Source organism: Pinus tabuliformis, chromosome Q, assembly GCF_031772625.1.
Source record: "Pinus tabuliformis cultivar Carrire ecotype Pingquan chromosome Q, CPIR1, whole genome shotgun sequence".
NCBI lineage: Eukaryota > Viridiplantae > Streptophyta > Pinopsida > Pinales > Pinaceae > Pinus > Pinus tabuliformis.
This window is the reverse complement of record NC_142296.1, coordinates 1,074,549,253-1,074,562,631: the sequence shown is the minus strand read 5'-3', so window position 1 is coordinate 1,074,562,631 and position 13,379 is coordinate 1,074,549,253.

The window sequence follows — 13,379 nt, the reverse complement described above, 5'->3', positions numbered from 1 at the left end:
GTGCTATAATCCTGCTTGGCACTCGTTCACGTATGCAATGATTTTGGGCGATGCGCAACTAACCTTTTGCCAATATACAATACCCTGCTGCCATGTATTTGACATAGATTTGACTTTGTATTGCACGCAGTATTCTCCTTATTCTATGTGCTATATGCATATTGCCTTACCTTATATCAAACCTTATTATATATGCATATTATTTCATTCGACCATATTGCCTATAGTGCATATATTGCATTTACATATTTGTTTGTTTTGCATATGGCATATATAGATTTACATATAGCACATGATCTTTACATATAGCGCATTACTTATTTGGTTATATGCACATCTTTATAATTTTAAAACGACCATCTTGGGTCATATTTAAAATTATCACCATTACTAATCATTGAGTTGTATGTGCAGGTTGAAAAGTTGTCCTAGTTTGGTCTTTTTATGCTTCTAAAGAAAAATACTTAGGGGTTAATGAACATGAAATTGGTATAGGATATTTATGGATATGAAATGGAATATGATGTGCAAGGGTTATAGGGTATGTATAGGGAATAGGGTATGGAATGATAATTAATATCTTCAGGTACTAATTTCAACTTAACAAAGACTAAAAATTTCTAAGAGAAATTTGAATTTTCAAGCACAAAATGACTATACATATACTCCTCTGGATGATGTCTGTACAAGTGGGATGAAATCAGTTGATCAAATGTTGTAGATGGATTGAAAAGTAAACTTTATTGTTGCTCCTTGTTCTTCATTCTCTGGTTCTTGAATTTTTGTTCAGGTTCCTCTGTAATGATTTCTTGATTCAGGTCCCTCTACAATGCTTATGGAATATGTACATGTTGTTTTGACATTTTCAGGTCCTTCAGGTCCCTCTGCAATGCTTATGGAATATGTACATGTTGTTTTGACATTTTTAGGTCCTTCAGGTCCCTCTGTAATGATTTCTTGATTCAGGTCCCTCTGCAATGTTTATGGAATATGTACATGTTGTTTTGATATTTTGAGGTCCCTCTGTTGACAATACAAGTTCCATGTGTACTTCAGCTGCCCAACTAAAGTTCTTGTGCAATTCTCCCCCTTGCTTAAGATTTGACTTGTCCTCAAGTCAGTCGTCTGTGGAGAATTTCCTGCATTGAATTTCTGTGAGAACAATAGAACAGGAATAAGGAATTCATAGAGTCCAAGTTGCCCTGGTTTTCCCCTATGAATTCGTGTTTGCTTGGTGCTAGTTTCCTGGTTTTCACTAGCAAACAATTTATTTATTTGTTTATATATATATATATATTTATTTATTTTTATTTATTTATTTATTTTTTATTTTTTTTAATTCTGCTACAAGACTGGAAGATGGCTGAGCCTGTTGTGCCATGATTTCCAGTTCTGTATCCTCTACTAGTTGTTTCATAAATGCTTCGTTATTGATAGGCCTGTTATAAACTTTGAGCCTATGTCCATTTACTACAAATGAGGTGGAGTCCTGGTCAATTGTCCTGATCTTTATTGCTCCATTGTTAAAGATTTCTTCAACTTCATATGCGCCTAGCCAGTGTGTTGTGAACTTTGGTTTGAAGTCTTTGAATTTAGAGTCAAAAAGTAATGCCCAGTCTCCCTTGTGAAATGTCTTAGTTTTGATAAGTCTGTCGTGCCACTTCATTCTTTGTTGTTGCACCAATTTGGTATGTTCTATGGCTTGCTGACGATGCTCATCTGGTCAATTCAATTCCATGATCCGCTGCTGTTGTGCTTCAGACAGGTCTAGTCTAGTTCAGCTGCCAGTTTGTATGTGTGTATCTGAAATTCTATAGGCAATGAGGCCTCTTTTCCATATACCAACTGGTATGGACTAAAACTAGTTGTATTCTTCCATGTGATTTTGTAGGCCCATAGTGCATCTTTTAATTTTTCAGACCAATCTTTTCTGTTCAGCTGTATTGTTTTAGTAATGATATTTTCTAGGACTTTATTTGTTGATTCAACCTGCCCATTTGCTTGAGGGTGATATGGTGTATACTTCTTGTGTTTGATCTTGTATTTCTCTATTAGATCTCGTACCAACTTTGATGTAAATTGTGCTCCTTGATCTATTACAATTTGTCTGGGTACTCCGTATCTTACAAAGATTTCTTCAAAGAGAAAGGTGACCACTATATCTTCTGTTGCTCTGGTTACTGCTTTGCCTTCCACCCATTTGGTGACATAATCTGTACATACTAAGATGTACCTTTTTCCATTTGATGGTGGATTAATAGGTCCAACAAAATCGAGCGCCCATCGCTCAAATTGTTCTATGAGGACCTGTGGCTTGAGCGGCATCTCATCTGATATGATTGGTCTCCCTATTCTTTGGCAACTGTCACATTGCTTGACATATGCCTTGGAGTCTCTGAAGATGGATGGCCAGTAGTAGCCCAATTGCAGCACCTTATATGTTGTTCGTTTGTCTGCAAAATGACCACCACATGGTTCATCATGACATGCTTTCAGGATGTCTAATATTTCATCTCCTCGCACACATTTTCTAATCATCAAATCTGAACCAGTATAAAATAAATCACCATTTATCCAGATATACCTTGAGCTTTCTCTAACAATTTTTTGTTTTTGCTTTTCAGAGAACTGTGATGGAAACTTTCTAGAAGATAAATAATTTGCAATGTCTGCAAACCATGGTGTTTTTACTATTATTGCAAACAGGTGTTCGTCTGGAAAGTTATCCACAACTAAATTTGGATCATTGGGTGAATGTATGCGGGACAGAAAGTCAGCCACCTGATTTTCTTTGCCTGGCCGGTCTTGTATTGTAATATTAAATTCTTGCAATAAAAGTAACCATCTTGTTATTCTCCCATTGGTGATGGGTTTATTCATCAAGTATTTTATTGCTGAATGATCTGTATGAATAAAAACTTGGTAACCTGTTATATAGTGCTTGAATTTGTTTACTGCATGTATTACAGCTAACATTTCTTTTTCTGTGACTGTATGGTTCAATTCTGTAGGTGTTAAATTCTTGATTATAAAGTATATTGCATAATTGAACAGGTTCTCTTTCTGCCCAAGAGAGGCACCTATCGCGGTATTAGATGCATCAGTTGAAATATGAAATGGCAAAGACCAGTTTGGCCCATGGAGAATGGGGGCAACTGATAATTTTTCTTTTAGAATTTGAAATGCATTTTGACAATCATTTGTCCAGTGAAATTCAATATCTTTTGCTAATAGTTTGAACAGAGGTAGGGCTATTTTACTAAAGTTTTCAATGAATCGCCTATAGTAGCCTACATAGCCTAAGAAACTTCTTACCTCTTTTTGTGTTGTAGGAGGCATTAAGTTAACTAGGACTTGAATTTTTGCTGGATCCACCTCAATTCTTGAAGCGGAAATATGGTGTCCCAGAACTATTCCTTCTGTCAACATCATATGGCATTTCTCATTACTCAATGACAAATTTGTTTCAATGCATCGTTTCAAGACTTTCTCGAGGTTGTTGAGGCAATCATTATATGTGTTTCCATAAACTGTGAAGTCATCCATATAAACCTCTACACATTCGTGAATTAGATCAGCAAATATTGCAAGTACTGCTCGTTGAAAGGTTGCAGGTGCGTTGCATAAACCAAATGGAAAAACATTATATGCATAGGTTCCCCATGGGAAAGTGAATGTTGTCTTGTCTTGGTCTTCTGTTGCTATCCTAATCTGGTTGTACCCGCTAAACCCATCCAAGAAGGAGAAAAATTTCTTTCCAGCTAATGAGTCTAACACCTGGTCAATGAATGGTAGGGGAAAATGATGTTTTAATGTGGCTTTGTTTAATTCTCGATAGTCCACACATACCCTCTGCTTTCCATTTTTCTTTGGTACTATAACCAATGGAGAAACCCATTGATTATCTGAAATAGGATAGATGAATCCAACATTTAACAATTTTTGCAGTTCCTCTTTCACTATTTCTTTCATCATGGGATTCATTCGTCTTTGAGGTTGCCTTACACGTTTGAGTTGATCATCTGTATAGATGTGATGGATACATGTGCTGGGATGGATTCCTTGCATGTCAGTATAATCCCAAGCAAAAGCTTTTGAATATTTCTGTAATAATGCAATTACGTCTTGTTCTTGTGCTGATTGGAACCGGTTTCCAATGTTCAAATGTTTTCCAGGATATACCTCAATTGTTTTTATTGTTGGATTGGAGATTGTGTTTACAGGAAAGATGTCTATAAAAGAATTCCGCAAAGTTTGAACAGTACAAGTTTCCTGAAAGCATTGATTCAAAATATTACTTGCAGGTTCATATTGAACCTCTCTAATCTGCTCTGAAATACTCGGTTCTGAAATGAAAAGATCCATTAAGTCTTCATTCTCTTCTTCTTCTCTAAAGTCAAAGAATTGATTTATACTTAAAGTCGATTTAGTTTGCTGCTTTTCTTGAGTTTCAAGTACTGATTCTAAAGAAGTTGATTGTGCAGGTGAATAAAGAGCAATGTGTTTCCTTTCATCTCCATGTGAAATAATCATGCTTCCTTATCTGCATCCTATAAAGGCATCAGCGGTAGCTAACCATGGTCTGCCTAAGATTAGAGGATGTCCTCCCAAATTTGTTTTTGGTGGCAAGATAAGGAAGTCAACAGGATACTCCCATGAATCCAAAGAGACTATGATATCTTCTAATATTCCTTCCGGAACAACTTTAGATCTGTCTGCTATTGTAGAAGTTGATCTAATGTTGTTTAAATGCAGAGTTTTCATTGTCTCCATTGACATTACATTTATAGCTGCTCCCAAGTCTATTCATGTGTTTGGTACTGAGAAATTATTTATTGATATATTAACCATAGGGATACCAGGATCAATATATTTCTCTACAATGGTTTGTAGACATGAGGCTTGCTAGTTTACCAGTGACTTGGATTGTAGTAGGATCCTTCTTCTTTTTTCCTATTTTCTTAATGCACAATTTCTTTATTGTTTTAGCATATATTGGTATTTTTTTAATTGCCTTCAACAAAGGAATTTTTACATAAGCATTTTTTAACTCATCTAAAATATCAAATTCAGGAAGGGTCATTTCTCTTTGTTGTTCCACTAACCTTTCAGGATAAGGTGGTGTTTGAGTTGTAATGGTTTTTCCTTTCTAAATTTGTATCTCAGTTTGTGATGTTTCAGGTGATTCTCCTTGTTCAGTTGGTTCTTCTATAATTGGAGGAGAATCCTTTTTAAGCACTTTTCCAGACCTTAGATGGACATCATTAAGAGGAAGAATCGAATATGTGGGAAAACATGCTGCTTCCTCTACAGTGTATGCAGATTTGTCCACCTTACTATTCGGATTTGCCATTGGTTGGGCTGGTAATTGAGTTGGTCTGGGTTGATTTGTGGGTAGCTGTAACTGTTGTGGTTGAGTCAATAATGGTGGTGGATTCTGCTATGGAAATGGCATGGATTGTGGATATGCAGAATTTTGTTGCGGAAATGGTATGGATTGTGAATATTGTGGATATGCAAATGGCTGTTGGTATTGTTGCTGGTATTGTTGTTGATACTGTTGAGGTGGTTGGTTCCCATAACCATATCCTCTCCAACCTTATGCAGGTTGTTGTGGATATTGTTGTGGAGGCCAAGCTTGCCATGGCATTAGAGGGGTCCAAGGATTTTGAGGTGGATAGAGGTAATTTTGTTGAGGGAATTGTTGCGGATTTTGTTGAGGCATCCTAGGTTGCCATGGTCTTCGTGGTGTTACATAATAAAAACCTTCTATTGCTGGCACTTCTTCCATTGAGTTCATTTGTGATTCTTTCAATCTTAGACAGTTTTCTGGGGAATGATTTTCTGTACAAAGACCACATACCTGAACACTATCCAAAGGACATTCTCTCAATGGATGTTTCTTTCTACATTTGGAACAAAAGATTGCTAGAGCTTGTTCTTGTTCTTCTTTCTTCTTATTTACCTTTAGAACATCTACTTGTGTTCCTAATGTACTTAAGAGGTTTTTTTTTGAAGTTTTACAATAAGCTTCCTATTTCCGCTCTTGTTATCCTTCTACAACTGACTTTGCTGCTTTTGAACTTTCTTCTCTCTTTCCGGTTTTTGATCTTCCTCTAGAATATTTTTGACATAACACAACAATTTCTTCGAATGGTAGACCGTTTGAAATGTCTCCTTTACCCATCACATTCAAAATGTCAAGGTATTCATCCCTTACACCCTTGAGAAAGATTGTTCGAATGGTTTCCTAATTTAGAGAGTGTTGTTTAGATTTTTGTAGATTATATGCAAATCTTTCCAAATATTCTTCTAAACTTTCATCTTCTTGTTGTGTCATTCTGAAAACATCTTCCTTTGAATCTCTAGATCTACAATAAGCTTGATATTTTTTAAGGAAGACCGATCTCATATCATTCCAAGAAGCTATTGTTTGTTCTCCTAAACCCATGAACCATTTTAAAGCTGTTGCTTTTAATGTAGCAGGGAAAAGACGAAGTTTATGAATCTCATCAGTGTATCCATATGTTCTACATAGAATATCAAATTCAAACATAAAAGCATCAGGATCTTCCGTTGACATTCCATAAAAATTTGGCAATACAGAAGGTGGAATATTTTTCATTTTCACCTCTTCTCCTAATATTGCACTTGTGTCTACTATTGGGAAGCCAAAGGTAGCCTCTTGGTCATGAACATCTTCTTGTCTTTTCCGATCATTTTCTATCTTCCTATCATTTTCTTGCTTTTCCTCCTCCTCTCTCTTTCTTCTCCATTCTCTTTGTCGTCTTTCATACTCAATTAGTTTTTCAGGAGTGAAAATAGCAGATCCATGTCCTTCTTTTGCCATTGGTTTAGTTGTTTCAATTTTGAGTGGAGATTCAGGTTGTTGAAAGACAGGTGGATTTATGGATGGAAAGACAGGTTGTTTTTATTTGATAATTTCTTTTTGTTTTCCTGAAATTGAGGGTTGCTTTTGTTTTGCTTCCCAAGCTAACAAAGTTTGCCTCTCAATCAAAGTTAATCTTTGTTCAGTTCTTTGTTTTTCTGCCAATTCCTCAATTATTGGATTACAAGTAACTGGGGTGTTTGATGATCCTATCTCTATTTGTGGGGGGTTTTTAACAAATCTACCTTGAGGATCTTGATATCTAGGCATAAAGAAACATAACTAAAAAGGAATGTAACTAATGCTTTTGTTTTTTTTTTAGAAAACTTTGAAATTTATCTTTCTATTAACTATGCCAATATTTGCCTCCCCGGCAACGGCACCAAAATGTTGAGTTAATTTGTTTACCGAAATTAACACAAATATTTCTTATCAATCCGGGTTGTTTATGCTTTGAGGCAAGTTCACTATATGTGAAGATCAGATGTAATCAAACCTTGAAAGATAAGTTATTCAAAAACTTAAAGCAATACATCCTACAACTCTAATTCAATTAGTTTGAAAAGAGGAAAAATATTGAAATGGTTCTTGACTCAAGAAGTCCACTTTTGCCTCAATTACCACTTAATGAATCAGAGATTAAAACCAAGAACTTAAGATGGATAAATTATTAATAAAAGAAGCCTCCTAACTTAAGACACACATAATGTGTTTCATCATAATTCATTCATCTCAATACCAAAATCACATAAAGAAACTACTTGCATGCAATCAAAGGAAACTAGTTTAAATTCATCATATTAGTAGAACGGGTGCTCAACTTCAACACTTTGTTTTTCCAACTTAATAAAGTGATGAATAAGCTAAGATCTAATGAAATCAATCACTATACATTAACCATAAAGCAATCTGAAGTAAAGCTTTGAAAAACCAGTTCTACAATAACCAGATTACAAGAAATAAAACTAGTTAACAAAGAAGTGTACTTAGCTTGGAATGAGGGCCCTCCACCCTTTCTTTGCACACTTGAGAAGTGATATCAGAAGCTCAAATTCAATCACACATCCATAGCATTGAACAACAAAATAATAATAACACAAGTCTTCAAATTAACTCTCCAATCCAAAAATGTCTCAGCATAAAAGTATAATAAGTCAATACGTAAGCCATCAAAGTCTTGGCTCTTAAATAAGAAGTCTCATGAAACAAACTGATCTATATTCACTCAAACAAACCCATCTACTCTTATCCATCTATCTAAGTCGAATTCATTACTCCCATCTCAAGAAATATGACCAATTCGATAGAATCTCAAAACTGCCCTATTTCTATGGGATTTCTAAATGACTAGTCATGATTGACTAGCACTAAATGGGCCTAATAAAGCTTGTTCTGTTCGAGCTAAGAGTAGCTAGCTTAGTCCTAGTTCCCAAGCTATCCATCCATGCATTCAATTCATGCCCAAGTGTCCTGCAACCATATCAACCATAGAGCTATTACGGGAATTTCTAAATCTGTCAATTTTGTACTTAAAACCAAACTTTCATAAAAACTTTAGAAATTGAAAAATTGAAATTAAATACCTGAATGGATATCAAATATACATCAAAATGGGATGAATGAAGGGAAAATGGATGGAAAATAGATGGATTAGTAAGTTTCTTAGAGCAAAAATAAGACCAAAACTAAGGCCCAACAAACATTAAGAAAATAAAGAAAACTTCAAGTAGAGCACTACACTTTCAATGGATTCTACTTACACTCTTGTTTGTTTAGTTCAGAAGAAACAAGATAGAGAATGGCATACATAACACATAATGAAAATTCACAATGACAGAGAAAAGCACTGTACCAAGACAAATTGCCACATGTATCCCAAAGATTGTTGCAAATCCTGGCCTCAATTCCTTAGCCAAAATGCTGATATGAGTGTACAATGAAGCTCAAGGCTTTCTCAAAAGTCCCACCATGCTAATGACAGACAAACAACATAATATAGACAAACATAGCTCATCCTTGCCTCTAGGGGTCGAGCACACATGTTTAGGAGCTGTTTGAACTAATTCTAAACTGAGATTTAGAAATTAGGCAACAGAACAGCGTGCCTCTAGAAACAAGGGAACTGATTCATTCAGTTTCAAACAACATTTAAATTGATGATTCTACCTCTACAAGTAAAAATTTGACATATTTACATCATGATCCATCAATGTTCATCAAATTACATCACAAATTTTCCATTAGGAAAGTGAAAAGTCAAACTAGCCAAAGCTGGGTGAAAAACAGAGCAAAACTTGGTCAAACTGGCAATTTTTCCTCTATGCGCCACGCCTGATTCTCTATGCGTCGCGCCTATTTGGACCCGATTGTGGAGACCTTCCTGGTGTCCAAATGAGCTCTAGTTGTGCTTGTTGGAAAGGTCTTCCTATCTAACTTCCAACCCAAGTGGAATTTTTTAAGTTGGTCTCCATTTACCCCTCCAAAAGTCGACTCTCCCAACACTGCTTCCTGTGTGTCAAAATAGGGGCAGTGAGGTCATTTTTTGAGTGTTTTTTTACCTTTTTGAGGGATCAAAACGAAACCAAATTTCTTTGCCATAGGAAGGAAAGCATAATTTTTCATGCCAAATCCAAAAATACTAAGTTTTTGTGATTTGGAGGCTCCTAGCAAAAGCGAGCGCCACGTGGTGCGGTGCATAGTGCAGAAAATCCTGTTTTTGTGCCAAAAAATTTCCAAAATGCGAAAATTGCTCCAATTTTTTTGAAATTTGGGCTGAGTCTTCTCTATCAAGAGCTATGTTGGGCCAAGGAAGCCTCAACCAATATCTAAATTCGATCATGCTCCTTTCGCCTCTTTGGTGCCTTCTTCATTTTTTCTTTCAAATTCTTGATTCTCGCCTTGCAAACTTTGTTCCTCGCCATGTAATGAACAACCATGTGTCTTAGCAAGCTTTTCTCCTTGTTGGCCTTTTGTAGCTTCCTCTCCAAGTGGATATTGGCTCTTTCAAGCCATGACTCCCTATCAGAATTAACCTCCTGCTCAAGTAAAGTGAACTCCACCCTCCTCCTTTAGGCAGCTTGGTGATTCTCCCAAATATTTTGCAACTCCATAATCACCTGCTAGTCCTCAAGTTGCTTATTCCTTTGCTCCAAGTACTGTATTGTCCATTTGGCTCTATCCAAGTTGGTAGACAAGGCATCAATGTTTGCCTGCTACTCCTGTATGATTTCTCTAAGATTTGTGCTTTGAGGGCCCATATCAATATCATCACCCTCAATGAGAATGAAATCAGTCTCCTGCTCACCTAATGGTCCTCCTCCTATAGTGGCCTCTTATCTCGGTCCTGAACCTGTTGTGCTAATGATGGAGGTGAGGCCCCTTCCACACTAGGTGGAGATAAGACTCGCTTTGCTGCTGCGAACAACTGTCTAGTGCCCTTCTGATATGTAATAAACACCGACATGCTAGCAGTCTGTGTCTCATGGCCCTCATGCTGATAAGAAGGTCCACCTATCTCATGCAAAGCCTCTGAAGGTCCCTATGGAGCTCTGAAAAACTCATGAGAGATGAAGTCCTCCCAAGTGATTCCCTGTAAGCCAAGCTGATGAATGACCACAATTTTAATGAGTCTTGTGCTGCACAAGGGTGGAGATCTTCTCTATGTTTCGGCACATGAAGTAAGGGATGTTCATCATCCGTACCCAGGTAAAATGCATCAACAACTGGATATGATAAGCATATAAATGGGAGAACCGGGCCTCACAGCTGAAATACTTCATGATCAGTTTCAGTAAAGGAGCATCTTCATCTTTGAGGTACCAAAAAGGAAATACTCTCTTGAGTTGTCTCAAAAAGTCGGGCTTGATGTACGGTTCATAATGCTGCCAGTCAATTTGCTGCCTCTTGTTCCATTGTTCTCCAATGTTAGGTATGTCGGTTGCTAGTGAAATGGATTCTGGTGTTAATGTGAAAGTGACACCAGCTAGAGTAGCTTGACCATCATGTAAATGCAACACAAATAAGCGGGCCAACTCATGGTGAAACTGAATGCTAGCAGCCTTTTCACAAAATTCATAGCAGGACTGGTGTTGGAAACAAGAGATGGCAAGTGGGCAGGCCTGTAACTCAGCAAGGGTAGTTGGTTCTTCTCTAATATGTTTTCCACCTCTATGAGGCCTCCTGGGTGCATGTACCTCTGTTGGTGAGTCACTGTGGGTCTCCTCTTCATACTCATATGAAGGATCAGATGCCATCTCTGCTAGTAGATAAACTGTCTTGGAGAAGTAGGTGTTGATGTGTTAAATTGTCTTGAACTATCTTTGATGATGTGTTTGACCTTTGCCAGCAACGGAAAACAATGAAATGAGGGAGTGTGGAGGGGTAATTTAGGGAAATAGGGAATTAGGGAATGATTTAAGAGGGGCTAGGGTTTGGGAGTTTGTTTTTGGGATTTTGGGAAATGGGAATTGGGGTATGGGATTAGTGAATTTAATGGTATGTGAATTTGGGGAATTGGGAAAATAAGGGAAATATGAAATAAGGGAGTGATGAGGTGAGGGGATACTTGGTAGCAAAACAGTCAATACAAAACCCTAACAGCAATCTCCTTTGAAAATTTTAAAGAGATAGGGCTTGTTTTCCTTTAAACATTCACCATGCAACAAACACCATCAAACAACCATCAAATTTGGACGAAGAGCAATGACAAAGGGTCAACCTACTTGGAAAAGTGACAATCCACGCATTTTGGGTGATTTTGGAGCAAGTATTTGAAATTTCGGGCTTGCTGGCTATGTGCGCCTTGCATCAAACCCAATGCGCCGCACCCAGTATATGTGTTGCGCTCGTGCAAAATTGAACTGGAGTCTGAGGCCTAGTGCACCGCACCAGTTGTGTGTGCCACGCCTCCTGCCCAGTGTGCCACGCCTAGTGACTTGGAGCAATTTTCACCAAATTTTCTCACTTGCTCACCAAAATCACTTTGCCTTGCCTCTACTTTGCAAATGAACTCTTGAAATGAAGAAATGGCTTATAAACAAGGAGCTTTTAAATTTTTGGCTCATAAAACCCATTTTTACAATGTTTTGAAATGAATTTATTTTTTAAACTCTGGTTTTGGACTTTTTCATTTTTCTTAGCTTTGTGATGAACTAAACGACCTGTGCTTTGTTTGTTTTGCAGGTGATTGGAGCTATTTGGGATAAGGAAAGAAACCAGGGTTGCAGATGGAGTGATATACAATGAAGAAAACAAAATTTCATGATTTTTGTACGATAAAACCAAAAATACTCCGATTTTTCCTCAAAACTCTGTTTTGAGGAAAAACACATGTCTGAGTACTTGATGATGAAATTTATTGATGCTGGAACCTCCTCATGGCCTGCTGGTTGTTATTAGACACTTTGAAACATTTTTTGACGAAACCCTAATGAAACCCTAGACCTAATTGACAATGAAACCCTACAAGACTTTTGCGAGCTTTAAGATAAAAATAAGACTATATATGCTTTTTAATGAACAAACATAAGCCAACAGGTAGATACAATGAGGGAGACTATAGGAAATCCATTTCTATCAGATGATCCATGCGCCTAATGAAATGCAGTTGACTGAGCGAGACACCTAATATGCAATGCAACAAGAGGATTTGATCTCTAACGGAGGGATGAAAATACCAACTCTAACACCTTTGCTGATGCTTTAAATGTGGCTTCTCTCATATCTGATGAACCTCCTCTTCTCATTTCAAAGGCAGTTAGCATTCCATGAAGTTGAGTCACAGTGATAGTCTGAAGATCCTATTTTTATTGTAATACAGACACTTTTGACTCAAATTTAGAAGGCAAAGATCTCAAAATCTTCTCAATTAAATTAACTTCCTTTATCTCCTGACCTAGATTCTTCACACAATTAACAATTTCATCTATACAAAAAAATTAACTAGCACCACTTTCATCACTATGCGTCTTAAGAGTTTCAAATTGAATTTTGGGGTTTGAGCCTTAGCACGTTTTACTTGAGAGTCTCCTTCGTAGATCTGAATGATTTTGTCTCATATCTCTTTGGCTATTTTTAGCTACATGACTTTGACAAATTATGATTCTGACAGACTTCCCAATAACGTGTTGAGATCTTTGGCATTGGTTTCGTATTACTTCTTACCTGTAGAGTTTGTAGGAATTGTTGCTGGAAATTGATATCCTCCTTCGACAATTTCCCAAACATTGGCTCCAAGCAATTGTAGATAGGCTCTACTTCTTATTTTCCAATATACTAAGTTTCTCCCATTGAAGATTGGTGGTCTAATGGATCCAATTCCTTCGTGATTATTCATCTTGAAAGATCTCCTTTCAAGTGATCAAGCCTCTTCTGAAGGACTTACTTTGATACCAATTGTTGGAAACAATACTGAGAGGGGGGGTGAATCAGTATTATCAAATCAATAATTTTTCATTTCAAAAATAGATTTATATATGGTACTTATGTGAAG